General features: G+C 43.1%; 1 protein-coding gene across 4 annotated transcripts in view; it reads right to left on the reverse strand.

The window, feature by feature from the left end:
- Positions 1 to 19564, reverse strand: part of FGF1 (fibroblast growth factor 1) — an 85873-nt gene that overhangs the window by 17074 nt on the left and 49235 nt on the right. Inside the window, exon 1 of one of the 4 annotated variants that reach the window (XM_053287943.1) lies at positions 14124 to 14136. The exons of the other annotated variants lie outside the window; for them this stretch is intronic. The gene's annotated coding sequence lies outside the window, so the exon portion shown is untranslated. Of the gene's footprint in view, positions 1 to 14123; positions 14137 to 19564 lie in introns of those variants that run through there. 4 annotated transcript variants of the gene reach the window in all.

The following is a 19564-nucleotide window of genomic DNA, read 5'->3' on the forward strand; positions in this document are numbered from 1 at the left end:
AGGGCAGCAGTTTTACCACTGCGCCACCAGGGGCTCTGGCAGCGTCTTTCCAGGCTTTTCAGACAGAGAGCTTGCACAGCTCTACCTGGAGTGGCCAGCCACAGAACCCGGGGCCTTCTGTACGTGAAGCATGTACTCTACCATTGAGCTACAATCTCATGCTGATAAATAAAGCACATACTTGTATTCTGAATTAAATGGGAGACACATTTTTCTTACACCTGAAAAGCTTTGTTTTCCCCTTTGTGCTTCTGCATGAGTCATTGCTGAAGCATGACCCACTCAGTCCTGATGCAGAAATACAGCAAAACTACTACTCATTCCCAATGGAGGCTGACTGTACGGAGATAAAGACGGAGCAGCGAATCACAGAGATGCAGTGGGCAGCCTCCTCTGTGGGCAAGTGCATTGGTCCCACAGGAGAGTCAATTTTTAATTAATTTATTTTTCATAACAGCCTGATAATTATGAACCACCAGTGGGCAGGGCCTTGCTATTTTCAGCCTATTTTCCTTAAGGAAAATAAGCTTATGAGATCACCTGGCATTCTGTGTGTCTGTTTATGTGTGTTCACGTCAGTGTCCCCGATTCAAGATGGCAGATGTGGAAATGTTTGAAGCGCAAGGGGGCGAACTTGTGGACCATCTAACCAATTTAAACCAAATTTTGTACTGTTGTAGTGAGTGACACATAGGGACACCTCAGTGGTGTAGTTTGTGATGATGTCATCCACCCTGATTCAAGATGGTGGACGCATGAATGTTTGACGTTCAAGTGGGCTAACTTGTGAACCACCTTATGTATTTGAAGCAAATTTGGAACAGCTACATGGACATATAGGGACACCTCAATGGCATAGTTCAATGGCCCCATTCAAGATGGCTGATGCATGAACATTTGAAGCATAACTGGGCTAAATGATGAACCACCTAACTGATTTGAACCAAATTTGTTACAGCTGTAGTGACATATAGGGACGACTCAAGGGCATAGTTTATAATGATGTCATCTACCCTGATTCAAGATGGTGGACACATGAACATTTGAGGCACAAGCGGGCTAACTTGTGGACCACCTGTTACCAAAACAGCTTATCTTGGGGCTGCAAACAGCACCCCTCTATGAGATTTAGAGTTGCAGGCTTGCAACCTCCATCTTCGACACCTGAGCTCATGGGATTGTGAATTCTGCACATGCCCATATTTGGCAAACTATGCAATTTGGTCACTTGGCACAAGCAAACATGGGGCAGCATTGCCCAAGTTCGGAATAACAAACGACTGTAGGGAGACCTTCTCATGGCAGCCCATGCAAAAAGTGGGGAAGCGAGCAAGCAGACCTGGGTCAAAGAGACTTTCACAAGAGAAATAGATAGTTCCCTTTGCAATGGGATTAACCCCACTAATCACTCCTACAACTATCCAGATAAACATGGCAAACCCCCAGTTTCCTATCACAATGTTAATGAGCTGGCAAGGACCCAGAGATAGGATTGTTAACAGAAAAGAAAACCTATCTCTTTCCCAGGAAGAGACATCACGGTCTCAGATAAAGCTTTTGAGTTCACCCATTCAGTACCCTACACACAACTCTCAACCAGCCATTCCATCTTTTGTTTCTTAAAGATTGCACCCACTTGATTGGTTCATGCAAACATGAACTTCTTCATTGCATGCGAGTTTCAGCCCCTGCAGTCAAGGCACCTGACTTATGCATTGCCACATGGCATGATTTTGCCTCTTTGTACTCCTGACCTGAGCACATGGTCAGGAGAAGGGACAAACAAAAGGGAGGACAGAACAGCCCTGGACCTATCCTGGAACCAAACGCTATCTCAGTTCCCTTGCTTGCCAGTGCCAACTCTGCACCACTTGCTCTTTCTCTTTCCTGCCTTTCTAATTTGCCCCTGCAAGGAAGTCTACCTGTGCACTCCAACCTGCAAGTGCATCCAATGCACCAAGAGATTGGGACCAGTAATACTAGATGCCTATCCCTTCTAAATTTCCTGGCACCCTTCTCTCTCCTCTTTAAGTTTATATCTTGATCTTTTCTCAAATAAAGCCTTAAGATGATTTAATTGACAATTATGACCTTAAGATAAAATGCCTCTACAGGAGACTCTAGTTAATACTGTTGTTATATTGCCTCCTCACCTGGCCTAATCAATCTTTTTCTTTCCCTGTACCCCGATTATTCCTAAATAAATCTGAATGTACCATATTTCTGTCTCCTCATTTCCAAATCAAAACTTTGCACAAATTGATACTGTAATGAACTGTTTCATATAGTCATGCTGATTCCCTATGTTAGTTCAAAAGCCCGATTGGAGGGTTTAGCCAGCACCCTGGAACAGTTTCATTAACACACCTAACCAATCTGGACTAAATTTGGTGCAGTTGTAGTGAGTGACACAAAGGGAACCTCAATGGCATAGTTTGTGATGATGTCATCCACCCCAATTCAAGATGGCACAAGAGGCCTAACTTGTGAACCACCAAACCACCTGGGCAGGGCCTTGCTTTTTTTTAGTCTACTTTCTTTAAGGAAAGTAAGCTTATGCGATCACCTGGCTCTGTGTGTGTGTGTGTGTGTGTGTGTGTGTCTGCCCATATGTGTGTCCATGTCCGTGTGTGTGTCCCTATCAACTTTGCAATGCCTAGACCAATATGAACCAAATTGGGTTCAGTTGTTGGGACACATAGGGACACCTCAACGCCGTAGTTTGTGATGATGTCATCCACCTTGATTCAGGATGGTGGCTGCATAAACATTTGAAGCACAAGTGGGATAAATTGTGAACTACCTAACTGGTTTGGACCAAATTTAATCCAGTTGTAGAGATAGTGAAAGGAACGTAGGCAGATTAGTTCTTTCCAGAACTTCTTGTTAATGTTTGTAAAGTACCCAGTGTGTCTTATGCACTATATTAACAACAACAGCCAATCACATGTCTGGACTTTTAACTTTAGGCCTTTACTGTTCAGTTATTTAGAAGAAAGACCCATATCTTCACCGTTGTCTCCTTTTTTCTCAGGGCTGACTTTAGCCTGACACTCTTCTTTGCAAAAACAGAACTCTACACACACCCCTGTGGAGATATATAGATACAGATATAGATATATTAATTTTAATTTTAATTTTAAAAATCAAACATTTTAAAGTATTGTATTTTTAAAGGAGGAATACTTTTCTTCACTACAAATAAATGTACATTACACATTAGTCTGTGTCAAAGATGCTCGAACTTTTTTTTCAGCAGCCACTTGAACATTGCTTGGGGTCTTAGAAGACAACTTAAACTGTTTTTGTTCTACAAACCAATGGGCATAATTTATGTAAAATAAAAAATTTTAAAAATCAAGTGCAGGATATTCTCAACTGTTCTGCAACCTTTCCACAGACCATCTGGTTGGAGCTTCCACGTGAGTGGTGGCCCACGGGCCACAGTTTGGGAGCCTCTGATCCATACACATATTCATTATTTTGTACAATAAAGTGGTAGGCGTATTACTCCAGCAAAGAGGCACCAGCACACAAAGGGTGTCTGTCTTCCATGCCTTTCCTCCTTATTGCAACAGGGCACACAGGCCATATCGTCCTCCGCTTCTGTGTGGGGAGGTGGGTCCAAGCCAGGCCCTACTTACATCTCCTCCTCCTTGAGCTATGACTGGCCTCAAACCACACCAGTAGCTACCTCTTGCATGGTACTCATGAGTCTTGCAGAAGTCAATATAATGCTAACATAATTTATGTGAGAGCTAGGATATGCCATGCCTCAAGCAGCTCCAAAGTGTAGCACCCTGTTCATTCACACAGATAATACTGGTCCTGTCTCTGCTTCACTTTCCATGTCTTTTGGACCCTCCAGGTCCTTTCTTTTTTTGAGAAAATTCTACAGGACCTCTTTAAGAACTATTTTTAAATATTATTTACGTTAAATGTCCTGTATTCTCCCGCCACCCAATCAGCTTGTAAAAAATAGTACATTGATCTCTACCTCGCCTGTTAGAATAACCTTTAGGTAATTTACATTTGTACAATCTCTTTGTTTTATGTGGCAGATAATTTACCCAGCCAAATATGGAGCTGCCTCAGACACTCTTCCAGGATATTAACATTTAATACAAGGGGATCATAAAGCCAGATAGACCCTGTGTACTAATCCAAGAGAAAGCATTCTAATGTTGCAGCACGAAATGACATTCGATGGTATGAGACGTGCATTGTCAACGTAGTGAACCAGAAGAATAAGCTGCCAAACAGATCCTCTGGTCTGGACCTGGACCTGCTCTCCCTTGTGAAAGATTGCGTGCTTGAGCACTAGTAGGCAAGAGGGGCTATATGTTGAAAAACTGTGAACAATAAATATGTTAAGAAATGCAGATATTTGTGGACTTCCATATCTCCTGACAGTTGAGGCAGCCTCCTAGGTATGTTTGTATGTGAGATCCCCATCAACATTCATTAGTTTCAGGTGGTTAGGTAAGTTGGTAGGTAGGTAGGTAGGTAGGTAGGTAGAAGACACCTTACAAATGACAAATCAAACTAGAACCTGCTGTGAGAAAGCTGTAACAGGAACTTCTAACAGGTCTTTCTTTGGCTCGTGTGTGTGCGTGCAGTTTTCACAGTATTGTTTTCAACAATACAATAATCAAACATTATAGAAAAAAGAAGGGGAAACCAGCTCTTCCACTGTCTCTTTGTTTGCAGGGGAGCACAGGGGGCAAAGTGCCCTGGAGTTCCACAAGGCTGAGGGCCCCAAACCTATAGGTTCATGTTAGGGTGGGTGCCAGAGGGTTACCTTTCTGTGGCCCTATTTGTTTGGTTTAAAGGGGGAAAACACACACACACACACACACACACACACTCTTTGGACTGAAGCTTTGCCACTGCTAGGGGTTGGGTCTCTTTAACCCTTACAAACTGGCCAATTTCGCCAATGGAAATCACACCTCAGAGGTGCTGAGGTGCAATAGGTAAACAAGACAAGTACCATATGGATCACTGCCCATCCATCCCCTCATAGCTAATAGCAGCTTTGGAGGGCGTGATGTGAGTTCATGAAACAGCACATGAGGGTGGTTCACATGATGATTACTAGGGTAGGAGATGTTGCAAAATGTGAGCTGTCCACATGTTTTTCAGAACAAACAGCAGTGCAAGGTTTAAGACAACTTTACTTGTGAGACAAACACTTAGAGGTCAATATAGAACTTGCTGATTCACAGACAGGAACAGAAAGGAGAATAGAAACTCTTAGCTAGCCCAACCAGTACCGAGAAAGCTACAGTGCTCCCTCTGGCTTCATAGCAGATTACATGCAAACTATACAGAGTAAATTAGGCTGCAGCTGTTGCATATCCCAACACGCCTTCTCAACAGCTGAAGCATTAGTCCACTAAGTTCATTACCCTTGACAGCCTACAATGCCTCTCTCTGACCAAACACATTGTAAGAATGTCCACCATCATGTTCTCAGTTGGACAACACTGCAGGTCTATGAGTCCTTATTCCTGTAAGTCTTTCAGGTTGTGATAATATAGATTCACATCTATATGCTTGGTTCTAGGGTTAACTCTCTCGTTTGTGCAAGTGCAATACACCCTTGATTATCTTCCAAGATTTGTGTGGGTTCTCTTGGACATTGACCCAAGGCCGTCAATAGTTGTGTAGCCAGATTACTTCTTGACTAGCTTGTGCAGCTGTGATGTATTCCACTTCTGTAGAAGAAAGCGCTACTGAAGCTTGTTTTCTGCTCACCCAACTGATGACTCTGCCTCCAAGCAAAAACAGATAACCATTGGTAGACTTTCTATCAGAACTGTCTCCAGCCCAATCTGCATCCACATATCCCGTTAGGTTGCATTAAGAAGTTGTATTACAAAGTCAGGTCTGTCTGCATGTTTGAAACCAGGCGGCTGTTCCATGTAGATTTCCTCTTTAAGCTCACCATGCAAAATGGCTGTTTTTACATCTAGGTGTTTGACATACATTCCTCTGCCAGCTGCAACACCTAGTAATGTCCTAATTGTTGTGTGCTTAACAACTGGGGTGAGCATTTCATCATAATTCTCTCCAAATTTTTGAGTAGCCTTTTGCAATGAGCTGTGGTTTATACTGTGCAATTTTTCCTTCTTCATTATATTGAATCTTGAATGTCCACTTATAGCCTATAGACTTTCTATCTGGTGGTAATGGAGTAAGCATCCAGGTATTATTGCTGTGCAGGGACTTCACTTCCTCTTCTGCTGCCTTATCACATTTGCTGGCTTCCTCTTCTGGCATTTGCTGGATCTCTTCCCAGGATGATGGTTCAGGTACCCTATTGGTACCAGCTATATAAGACAGGCGGAGAGGTAGTTTACTTTTGTTTGTCCTGGATTATCCTAGCTCAACATCTGTTGATAGTGCTTGCCTCTGCACCTCAGCTGGTTGTATATTAACTTCAACCATTTGTTCAGAAAGTTCTTCTGTGTCTTTGGGTGGTAGTTCTCCTGATTCCTGTAAAGTCATGACATCATCAGCAAAGCTTTCCTCAAATGGTATGCTGTTCCTAATAGTCACTTTTTCTATGTTTGGGTCTAGAATTCTGTATCCTTTGGAGCATTTGCTGTAGCCAAGTAGAATTCCTTCTACTGCCCTGTTTTACAGCTTGGTACATTTGTCTTTTGGGATTTACTATGTATGCTTTGCACCCAAATAATTTAATGTGTCCCACACTGGGTTTTTCTCCATACCACAGTTCATATGGGGTTTTCTTCACTGTTGTGGAGACGGATCGGTTTTGCAAATATGTAGCTGTGATTGCTGCTTCTCCCCAGTATTTTTCAGACAGACCTGAATCTGTCAGCATGCATCAAATAATTTCTGTTAGGGTCCTATTTTTGTGTTCTGCCACTCTGTTCTGTTTGGACGTGTACCGGACCATTTTGTGATGCTCCATTCCATGAGCTCTTAAGAAGTCCTCAATTTTCTTTCTTGTGAACTCGCTTCCATTGTTGGTCCAAAGTACAAGTAGCTTGTGCTGAAATCTGTTACTGCCATGATTACATAGCCTTATAGCTTTTCCAACACTTCATCCTTGTGCTTTATGAGATAGGTGACAGTCTGTTTGAGAAGTCATCTATAAAGGTCACTATGTACAGGTGAAACTCGGAAAATTAGAATATCGTGCAAAAGTCCATTAATTTCAGTAATGCAAATTAAAAGGTGAAACTGATATGAGACAGACGCATTACATGCAAAGCGAGATAAGTCAAGCCTTAATTTGTTATAATTGTGATGATCATGGCGTACAGCTCATGAAAACCCCAAATCCACAATCTCAGAAAATTAGAATATTACATGGAACCAAGAAGACAAGGATTGAAAAATAGAACAATATCAGATCTCTGAAAAGTATACAGTGTACTGTGCTTGATTGGCCAGCAAACTCGCCTGACCTGACCCCATAGAGAATCTATGGGGCATTGCCAAGAGAAGGATGAGAGACAGGAGACCAAACAATGCAGAATTGCTGAAGGCCGCTAATGAAGCATCCTGGTCTTCCATAATACCTCATCAGTGCCACAGGCTGATAGCATCCATGCCACGCCACATTGAGGCAGTAATTGCTGCAAAAGGGGCCCAAACCAAGTACTGAATACATATGCATGCTTATACTTTTCAGAGGTCCGATATTGTTCTATTCTTCAATCCTTGTCTTCTTGGTTCCATGTAATATTCTAATTTTCTGAGATTGTGGATTTGGGGTTTTCATGAGCTGTACGCCATGATCATCACAATTATAACAAATTAAGGCTTGACTTATCTCGCTTTGCATGTAATGCGTCTGTCTCATATCAGTTTCACCTTTTAATTTGCATTACTGAAATTAATGGACTTTTGCACGATATTCTAATTTTCCGAGTTTCACCTGTATTTGTTGCCTTCAGGTGTTGGTACTTGCATCGGCCCACATACATCACTGTGAATAAGATCAAGTGATTTTGAAGCTCTGGTTTGGCTTGCTTTGGGAAGTATTGCTCTTGTAGCCTTAGCTCTGATACAGCAGTCATACTTCATAGTCACTGGACAAGTTGACATCACAAGGTCTTTTGTCAGGTGCTGTTTCACCAGTTCTAATACACTTTCAGGGTGACTATGGCCAAGATGCCAATGCCATAGGTGAATGCAGTTGTCATATAGCTTATGTGTTGTGAGCTTCACCTGCTCCATTGCTGTGCTTAAGTGATACAGGTGTTCATCTACAATTGCTCTGGCCAGGGTTTTTTGTCTCCTTTTGGATTGTGTACTCATTGCCCTGGAACATAATGGTGAATCCCCTGGTTGCCATCTGCTTAACCGATAAAAGACCACCTTCCAAATCAGAAACATATAGCACATCTTTTACTGGTATAGTGAGGAGGTCCCCATCTGTCTTGGTGCAGTTTGGAAATCCTTGCCCAATTACCTCTGCTTCCATCTGCAAGATAAATCTTTTCATTATTGTTTTGATTGTTTTAATGTTGTTTCATTTTAAAAATTTTAAATCATTGTGTTTTAAATTTCTTGTTTTGTTTTTAACTAATGTTTTACCTTTGTTTTTATCTTCTTGTAAACTGCCCAGAGATGTAAGTTTTGGGTGGTATAAAAATATGTTAAATAAATAAATAATAAATAAAATATTGCTTAAGTCCAATTCTGTGAAAAAGCTTCCTCTGCTGGCCATGTGACTAGTTGCACCAGAGTCAACACGCCAGCCCTGGGATGAGTTACACTGTGATGTTCTGAGGCATCTGCTCCATTGTTCTGTGGCACTCGTTGTAGCCTTTGCCTTTGGCTTAGGTGCTTGTGGAGACACTCTTTGTAGTTTCTCTTGTTCTGCCTTCCATATGGAGCAGTCTTTCTTTAAAATGTCTCTCTTTCTTGCACTGTAAACATGCTCTTGTTTCCTTCTTATGCACCTTGTCACCTGCATTTTTCAGTGCAGCTTCTCCATTCTGACTGATACTGTCCTCCATGACTTCCTTTCTGCGCTGGAATTCATCCAGAAGTCTGCCTCTCACAAATTCCAGTGTCAGGTCTTCCTCAGGCCTTGTCTCAAGGGCATTAATGAGGGCACCATAGGAATCAGGTAGTCTACAAAGTAATAGGGCTGCTTTGTGACTGTCTTTTATTTCTCCCCCTATTCCATGCAATTGTGCTACCACTTCCAACATGGCATTTATGTGGTCTTGCATTTCTGTTCCTTCCCCAAGTCTCAGTTTGTACAGTTTCCTCATAAGGAATAGTCCACTGTTCAAGCCAGTTCTTTCAAGCTACTTTCTTAATGCATTCCACATGCCCTTTGCTGTATCTTCATTCCTTAGGCGAATCAATTGGTTATCTTCCACTAGTAGACTCATGGTTGCCCATGCCGGTCTGTCTTCTCTATCCCATTCTTGGGGATTTGCTGCTGGTCTGTCTGTGTTAGTAACCTCCCACAAGTCATCCTTAGTTAGAAGCATTTCTGCTTTAAATTTCCATAGCTGATAATTGCTGTTATTCAGCTTTCCCACAGAGAGCTTAAATTCAGAGCTGCAAGCCATTTTTCTTCTGAAAAAACGCTAGCTTTGCTTACTCGCATTCAGCAGGCTTCCTCCCAGAGGGTCTCCTTGTGGCTTCTGCTCTTTCCAGGCTGCTTCAAGGTCATTTGCCCTTCAAGGTTGCTCTGGGCTGCTCTGAAGAAGTCTGGGCACCCTAACCTGTTGCAGAATGTGAGACTCAGTTGCTGCTTAGCACATGATCACAGAAGGAGCCTCTGACCACCTTTTCCCCTTGCAGGAAGCATCAGCTACTCTAGTAATCATTGCATGAACCACCTTAACGTGTAAGAATTAAATCCCATTCCCCCAGCACCATGGTATCTTCTCAACTGAGAGGCAAGGGGTGGGGGTGTGCTGCCCAGGGGTGTAGCAAGGTTGGAGGGGGCCCAGAGACAAGATTTCAAAATGGGCCCCTCGCTGATATACACACACAAACACACTTCACAATATATAGTGCACTCACACTCACATCCCCATTATGAATACGGTGAATATCCAGTTCACATTGAATCTAGTTTTTTTTACTCTTTGCTCTTGCCGTTCTCCAAGAGACTCAACATAATTCATAGGGGGTGCAACATGGGCGGGTGGGGAGTCACGTGATGTGCCTCTGGGGGGCCCCTCGAGGCAGTGGGGCCCCAAGACGACTGCCTCCCCTTGCCTAATGGTAGTTACGCCCCTGGTGCTGCTGCTGCTTTTAACCAAATAAAAAGGCACCAGGAGGAGCAGGGCATCTTATAGTGAAAGCCGATGCATGCCTACTCAGAAGAGAGTCCTACTGTGTTCACTGTAGATGCCCTTCCCTGCTTGGCACCATAAGGAACTGTGGATGGGCCAGCCCTGTTTGAGTGTATGAGGCTTCCACCTTCTCCCCCAGGACTCTGGAGGTTAAATTTCTGAGTGGGTAGTGGATGCCCTTGTGAGAAGACTCATTCTCCACACTGTTCCATTTATACCTCTTCTCATGGACTTCAGGGAATAACATTAATTTGGGTATGAAATTAAGTCTAATTTCATGGGTATAAAATTGGAAGGGTTTTCACGTGATGAGTAGCCCCAAAACTCCAGGATTAAACAAATGACCTTTCATTCCATTTCATGTTCATTTTGGAAAGATTATTTAAAATACTTGGCCTCCTCTTGCCAAGAGGTATTAGATTCATAGTCAAACTAAATCTTGATGACTCCTTGGCTCATGTAGAATTAGGGCCATTATCTTATACCTAGCAGTAACAAGCTGGCTTAAAGTAGGAAGTGGACCGGAAGTGGGCAGAAGCCTAGCTGCCAACATGTCATACGAGGCTCCATTGTGGTGTGGGAGTATGGTGTGTGGTGTTGTGCTATGTTCTCACAGGCAGAGAAGCAGGGGTGTAGCTAGAATTGAGCGGATGGGTTCAAAGAACCCAGGGGGCAGCTCTTGAGGAGGCCCCAAGCTCCATCCCTCATTTTCTTCATTATCTCCCTCACTCTGAGGGGCCACTGGGGAGAGGAGTGAACACAGGCCCCTTCTCCCCTAGATTTTCAGCATGAACATGGAAGACAAAAACGGAAGATGTTCACCCCCTCTTCATGGCATACTGTGCTCTTGTGCTGAATCAGGACCTCTGAAGCGGTTTGTGGGCTTTAAAGAGACACTTCCAGCACACTTCCTGTTTTAGGCCTTTAAATTTTTGTGCCTACTAGGTTTCTCTTATGATGTGTTCAGAGAACTCTTGGGAGTGGTGAGGGCAACAAGGGAACCTAAACATGTCCAAAAAGGAAATGAGATCTTTGCCTATACTGTAATGCTTTTGCCATTGATCAGTAAAATTAAGCTGGCTTACTGAATATGAATTCGAATGTAAATTCGACTTCACATTATTTACTACTGGTTTGTTAGTTTTGGCACGTTCCTTGAATACAACTACAAACTGGCTTGCAAGAGTGACACCTGGTGGTTAAATTTTGTATAGTTGCCCTTTCCTTCCTGGAGAGTAAGTAAATAAGGAAACCTCCTTAACTGAGCTCAATGGAGATGGAGAATTAAAACTGAAATCCCAGATCTCAAAGCTGATCTATAAAAGCCGGTTCAAGAACAAGCTGAGCCTGAACAAAAGGTAACTTGCAGCCTCCTGTCCCTCCATTGGGACAAATGGAGACTACAGGACTACAGCGACATGAATTTCTGTTACAGTTCAGCTGTTTGCTGGTCCAAAATATTTTGCTGCCTGAATCGAAGTACCAAATCAATCCCTCCCTCCCTCCCTCTCTCTCTCTCTCTCTCTCTCTCTCACACACACACACTTCCCTGTTTTCTACACTATTGAAATACATTGCAATGTTGTATTTTCCATCATGCAGGCTTTCTCTACAGGTTCTTTAATACTTTCAGTCTGCTCCAATGTATGTTTATTCAGAAGCAGGTTCTCACTGAGCTTCCTGTGGCTAACTCGCCAACATTTACATCTCTACCATTATGGTGCCTTCTTTCTCTTTCTGGAATTCTTTAAAATAGATTGTGAAAGAAAAATGCCCACTGACTTCAAAAGGCTATAAGGGCTTGATCAGCATGTGCAACTATTGCATGATATTTATAAGTGTTCAGTGTCCACAAGCTGCATAATGTAATCACAAAGATATCACTAAGCCCAGAGCTAAAGGGAAAGAGACCAGGGTAAATAATATATTCAGTAATCCAAAACCCTTTGATTTGAGATGAGCATTAATGTGCTTTACATTTTCACTCATGTGCTAAAAATAATGGAAATTGCAATATAATGTGACCATCTTCAGCTTTGGTGGGGGAGGGTGGGGAGAAAGAAAGCAATGTAGCATTCAGTGCAAGCAATTTGTCTTAATGCAGCACTGCTAGCAGTATTTCATATTGCAAAATTACATGGAAAATTTTCCTGTCTCTTTACTTTTATCCTGTACTATTGTGAAAAGTTGAAGGAAAGAGAAGAGGATGACCAGCAGCAAGGTGGATGGATTTGATTACAACAGCAATGAATGCACCACTGAGAGACCTTAAAGGCCAAGCTGAAGACAGATCATCCTGGAGAGAATCTATCTGTGTGGTCACTAAGCATAGGCACTGACTTGACAGCACTTAATCAATCAATCAAAATTTTGCCTAATGGTTAAAACAACAAACTTGTATCTAAAAACGAATCTGTACTGGCCATAGAAACCATACATAAAACTGTTTATTTTATTTGTATCCATTCTGACTGTTTACATCCAGAAAGCTTTAATGCTGCAATCAGGACTTTCTTTCTATGTGGCCTGTCTGCATTTTTAAACAAATGCCACATTAACTGCCTAAGCAAATCTTATTGGCCCATGTGGAAGGCTTTATTGCTAATTCCCAATGTAAACCAGATGTGTGGGGCCTATTGTGTAGGAGTAATAAACTGGACACCACAGCCTCCAGACTGAGTCATGACTAAGTCCCATGGAAATCAATGAGGCAAGTTAATGTAAGTATTCAGTGAGATTAGCCATGACTAACTTAGTCTGGGTGCTGCTCAGTGTAAGTCTGGGAAGGATCTGATGTAAAGACTGGGAAGGATCTGATGACCACCTAATGCAATCCTCTGGAATGTGGAGTAAAACAAGCTCCCCAATCTTATTATTTAGTTGCATACAACACAAGGGCATGGCCTGTAAAACCATCCAGATTATAGTGTGCCCTCAGCAGAGCAAGAGGGGCAACAGAGCAACATGGCAGAGGTGTTAGTAGTTCAAAAAGAAGCGAGGAATGCTTCTGCTAAATCTAACCATTTGCAACCAAAATAGGTAGCACTAGAGTAGCCCAGTCACATTCAAATTCATACTTGCTGCATTTACATGTAATGCGGAACCGCGGATCCAATTTTCCGAATTTGGACATTCAGGAGAGTAGTCTCTCTGCAATCAGCAAGGCTGCAAAGAGGTGGGTGAGCTGGCTTTGCAGGCTTTGCAGAAGGACAGTCTGCACAGCCAATCATGCCAGAGTTGAGGGAAGAGCTTCCTTCCTCAACTCTGGTTCCAGGGCAAGCAGCCTGTTGTTCCGAATTTGGACATTCCACAGGCTGCCTGGAACCTCAATTTCTGGCGGAAAAATTCACTACAGCCTGAGGGTTCAGACTGGAGTTCCAATCCTAAACCCTTGGTTTCGTCACCACACCTGACTGCAGTTCTCTGCATTCGGACGTAATGTCTTCAGAACCACAGGCCTATTCAACTGCGCTTCTGTGTTACTTGCAAATGCAGTCACTGAGGACCATTACAAATGACCTGATCAAGTATGTTTGCATCTGGAGCTAGACTTTGCCCATTTTCAGAACTTTCCTGGATTCCTGATGAATTAACAGACAGTAATGGCGCAGCAGGGAAGTAACTTGCCTAGGGAGCAAGAGGTTGCTGGTTCGAATCCCTGCTGGTATGTTTCCCAAACACCTAAACTGGGCAGCAGCGATATAGGAAGATGCTGAAAGGCATCATCTCATACTGCGCAGGAGATAGCAATGGTAAACCCCTCCCGTATTCTACCTAAGAAAACCAGGAGTCGACAACAACTTGATGGCACAACTTTACCTTTAAAGTTTTAATATGAATGAGGCTTCACCTCCATTACACTTGCAGATTAAATCATGCCCTCCAAGCAAATCTTTCCTTGGTGACTGGTACCTTAAGAGAATACAAGGGAAGCAGGAGTTAATTCCTTTAATCTGGGACCAGCTATGCATGCGTCTCTTTCTCTGTTCCATACAAAGGAGAAGCAAAGTTGTATCTTTCAGCTATAGACTAATTATGCTGGCTGCATTTGCTCATAACACGCAACTCCAGGTCCTATGGATCCGCAGTTCTGCACCCTCCTCACCCACTCCCCTGCCCATATTTGGAAGTAATTGAGAGAGCCTTCTCTGCAATAATTGAGATTGCAGAGAGGAGGGGGAATGTGGTTCCACATTCAGATGTACCAACCTCGGATTGTGGTGACACAACTCCCAACAACCCAAGGGTTCAGACTGGGGTTCCAAATCTGAACTCCTGATTTCATCAACCTCCAATTGCCCGCATTCGCACATAACACTTGTGGAACTGCTGGCCTCTTCAACTGCGGTTTTGCATTACATGTGGATGTGGGCACTGTGTGGCTCATCACTGAGAGCTAGTTGCTGTATTGAGCTGTGTGGAGGAAGAGGAGGGAGCCCAGGGCATGCAAGACCCTAACCTTCCAGCCTAACACCCTGCTGTGTTGGTAGCAGGAAAAATGGAGGGAGCACACTGGCCTAGAAAACACAACTGCTCTTTGTTGACATACTTAGGCTCCACTCAACAGCTCCAGCTCCCAAAGAACTACAGGAGCTTCAGAGGAACAAAAAGCACAACTAAACACCAAAATGCCCCTTGTCATATAACACACCCACACACACACACCCGAACACTCTCCCCAAGAAATGGTTTTCGCTGCCACCATCAGCCTTGACTTGTCCAGGAATCCTGTAAAATAATGACCTGGCCCCCTCAGAGCTCATGAGGAAGGTCCAGGATGGGGATACAGGGATTTCCCCCTTTTTAACCCAAGGAAGGGATGAAACTCAAAATAGCCGGAGAGGCTTTCCATAGAAGAATGAACTAGCAGGGGCATAGGTAAGGCAGGACAGGGAGTACTTCCCAGCACAGGTCAGTGTTGTGGTAAAACAGGGGAAGGTTTATTTTATTAAGTAAAAATCAAAGGAACTGTTTATAGGCAATTAAATATGAAAAGCAAATACTCCAAAAAGCAAAAGGAGGTGCCTGTATCCTTGGCTTTGCTGTTAAGCCAGGAGGCTGAATAATCTTAGTTACCAAAGAAGGAGATTAGATTTTAAATGCGGGCTGCATGAGTCCAGCTGTCCTCTGCTCCTGGCCAGAACAAAGAACTCTACACACTCTCTAGAGTAGTGGTTCTCAATGTGTGGGTCCCCAGATGTTGCTGAACTACAACTCCCAGCATCCCTAACCAAAGGCCAATGGGGCTAGGGATGCTGGGAGTTGTAGTTCAGCAACATCTGGGGACCCACACGTTGAGAACCACTGCTAGAGCATGCTGGCTGGACTCAGGGCAAGAGTCCATCACAGAACCCCTCCACTCCAGAACAATGAACAGTGTTCTCTCTCTCTCTCTCTCTCTCTCTCTCTCTCTCTCTCCCCCCTACATTTATAAATGAGCCTCAAAAGGAAAAGTTGTGTTCTTGTCTGACACTGGGAAACTGGAGAGCTAGGTGTTAATTAAAATTTACCTTCCATCTCTGCAGAGCTCCCAGATTAGTGGTGGGGTGATTGCTCTGAGGATTGGATTCAAAGTCTAAGCCAGTGCCCTGATGGCTTGCAGATAGACCTGAACGATAGAAGTAACGCTTGCCTGATGACTGGCCCATTGCCACCCATTTGGTTGTTGCCATCAGGCAGGAAAGCATACAGAGCATCACATGACAGAAAGTTGGCAGGCATGTACGTGATGGGAAAACCTGCCTGCAATGAAGTTTCAGAACCAAATGAGCATTCCAGTATTTGGGTTGAAGGAGTAGCCTTTCCATCACAAGCTGCCTGTTATTTTTTCCCCCTTTTCAAAAATGAAAAGCAGAATAAAAATATAGTAAATCAATCAATCATGCTGCTATGAACTCCTTGGAATCAAGCCACATAATCTGCTCCACAATAATGAAAGACATCTGCTTACCTGGTCACAATCTGATGTCACTGAAAGGCCCCCAACAGATGTATTGTCTGCTGGAGTTGAACATTTTCCAGTCAAGTATCTTCCTGTCTCCCACCAACCTGCTGAACTAGCAGCCAGAAGAATCCATTGATTCATTAAGAAATCAAAGGAAAAACATCAAACCTGTATATGCCTTTGCTTCAGGGCCCTGTCAGCATGCATGCATGGTGGGGTATAATCTTATAACTGCCTAACAGATTGCTTCTACGTGGACAAGTGAAAAAAGATGGTTAGAAGAAAAAAAAGCCAATTGGTCTTTTTCGGTAGTTGCGCCTGGTGAGTAACTTAACATGGGATATGATAATTGGGACTGGCCAATCATTCTGGTGGAGAAAAGTTTACATTATCTGTAGCCTCCAAAAGAAAAATAAATTATGGCTTTTTGAGCTGGGGCAAAAGAATGTTGGCTTCCTGCCCCTGCTTTCTGAGTAATCATGTGTCCAACTAAGCCACATCAAATGATGTTATCATCTCTTGAGCCTCTAGTTTAAAATGGAAAGTGTCATTAGTCATTACAGTCAATTGAAAACATCAAACATGCGGGCAGAGACCTACCACAACAAAATGAATCATCCTGGTCTGATGCACACACACTAGCCTCTGCACCTGAGAACATGAAAAAGGTGCAACTTGTGCTGTTAAGGATCACAGTTAACTCCATCAGAAGAAATGCCACCCTCCTCTTTAACACCAAATAAAAGCCAGTGTGTGTGATGGCTAGAGTGTGACACTTAACACCAGGAAGACCCTGGTTCAAATCCCTGCTCATCCATTCCTGGTCATCCAAATCCCAGCTCTGTCATCCCACACACGCCAAACATTTATTTTCAAGGCCATTTTATGTTGTGAGCTCCATTTGGAGTCAGCATAGATCAAAGAGCAAGATATAAATTAAGTAAATAGCATTATTGGTTATTATAATGTAAGGTTGCACTTGAGCTGGGGGCTTGTATGTAGAATTGGCAAGCACAGTTCTGTACTGTTGTGATGGAGAGCCTCATCCCTGACTGAAACACACATAATTACATCTGTACTTACATCTTTTGTGCACATCACTCACTTGAGCTCCATGCCATTTGCCCCCTCCATTTCTCTGCAATGTGTTTCCCTTGCCTCTCCTAGAATCAGTGCAGTTTAGAGTTGGAAAGGACCTTGGAGGCCTTCTAGTCCAACCACTGCTGCTCAGTGCAGAACCTGCTAGAGCAAGATTCCCTCTCCCTTCCCTGTGGCAGGGATAAAACAGGCAAGTTTTAAAATGTGGCAGCTTCTTCCTTTGAACATCATTGCAAATGTTCACATCATTACAATATCCTGCTTATCCATTAAGTACTGTGAACTCAAGTGACAGGACCATTAGGTAAGGAGGGTGTGAAATGGATTATTACAGAGGATAAGGAGATTGCAGAGAAGCTGACTGAATGCTTTGCAACTGTCTTCACAGCAGAGGATACTGCCCATATACCCTCTCCAGAACCGAGCTTCTCAGGTTTAGAGGCTGAAGAACTGGGCCAATTTGAGGTGATGAGGGAAAATGTTCTAAACTGTCTTGAAAAACTAAAAATTAATTAATTGCCAAGGCTGGATGGCATCCACCCAAGAGTTCTGAAGGAACTCAAATGTGAAATTGCTGATCTTCTAGAAAAAAAAAAGTAACTTGTCCCTACAATTAGGCTCTGTACCAGAGGACTGAAAAGTAGCCAATGTGACTCCAATTTTCAAAAAGGAATCCAGAGGGGATCCGGGAAATTACAGGCTGGTTAGCTTAACTTCGATGCTGGGTAAATTGATGGAAAGCATACTTAAGCACAAAATTGTTAAACATATAGAAGAATAGGCCCTGCTGAAGGAGAACAAGCACAGCTTCTGCAAAGGCAAGTCTTGCCTCACTGACCTTTTGGAGTTCTTTGAGAGAGTCAACAGACATATGGATAAAGGTGATCCAGTTGAGATAGTATACTTGGACTTCCAAAAGGTTTTGGCCAAAGTTCCCCACCAAAGGCTCTTGAGTAAACTTAGCAATCATGGGATAAGGGGACAGGTTCATGTGTGGATTGGAAACTAGTTGAAGAAACAGGAAACAGAGGGTAGGAATAAATGGACAGTATTTTCACAATGGAGGGAAGTAAGAAGTGGAGTCCCCCACTGATCTGTACTGGGACCAGTGCTCTTTAATTATTTCATGACTGATCTAGGAGTTGGGGGTAAGTAGCCAAGTGGTCAAATCTGCAGATGACACTAAACAATTTAGGGTAGTGAAATCCACAGCAGATGAGCTCCAAAAAGATCTCTCCAAACTGGGGGAGTAGGTGACAAAATGGCAAATGTGGTTCAATGTAAGTGTAAAGTGATGCATATTGGAGCAAAAAAACCCCCCACCAAAACACCCAACTTCACATATACGCTGATGGGATCTGAGCTGACCAGGGAAAAGATTTTGTGGTCGTAGTGGACAGCGCATTGAAAGTGTTGATTCAGTGTGCAGCAAAGGTGTTTTTTTTTTTAAATTTAAAGAAAGGCAAATTTCATGCTAGGGTTTATTAGGAAGGGGATTGAAAATAAAAATGGTAATATTAGAATGCCCTTATACAAAATTATGGTGCGGTCACATTTGGAGTACAGCATACAATTCTGGTCACTGTATCTTAAAGAAGGATATTGTAGAACTGGAAAAGGTGCAAAAGAGGGCAACCAAGATGATCAAGGGCCTGGAGCACCTTCCTTATGAGGCAAGGCTACAGTATCTGGGGCTCTTTAGTTTGGAAAAAAGGTGACTAAAATTTGATCGAGGTGTATAGAATTATGCATGTAGTAGGAACAGTGGACACAGATAAATTTTTCTCCCTTTCTCATAACACTAGAACCAGGGGTCATCCCATGAAACTGAAGGTCAGAATGTAGGGCTGACAAGAAGTATATTTTCACACAGTGCATAATTAATCTATTGAATTCTTTGTCATGGGATGTGGTGATGAGCACTAGTTTGGATGGATCTATCTATCTAATCTATCTATCTATCTCCCGCTCTTCCTCCAAGGAGGCCAGAGCAGTGTACATGGTTATGCTTCTCCTCACAACAACCCTGTGAGGTAGATTAGGCTGAGAGAGAAGTGACTGGCCCAGAATCACCCAGTGAGTGTCATGGCAGTTTTAGTCCAACACTCTAACTACTACACCGCACTGGCTTAAAAGGTTCTTAGACAAATTCATGTAGGCCAGATCTATCAATGGCTACTGCTCTGGTGGCCGCCTCCAGCTTCAGAGGCACGATGCC

This window comes from Hemicordylus capensis, chromosome 2 (assembly GCF_027244095.1).
Source record: "Hemicordylus capensis ecotype Gifberg chromosome 2, rHemCap1.1.pri, whole genome shotgun sequence".
NCBI classification, from domain to species: domain Eukaryota; kingdom Metazoa; phylum Chordata; class Lepidosauria; order Squamata; family Cordylidae; genus Hemicordylus; species Hemicordylus capensis.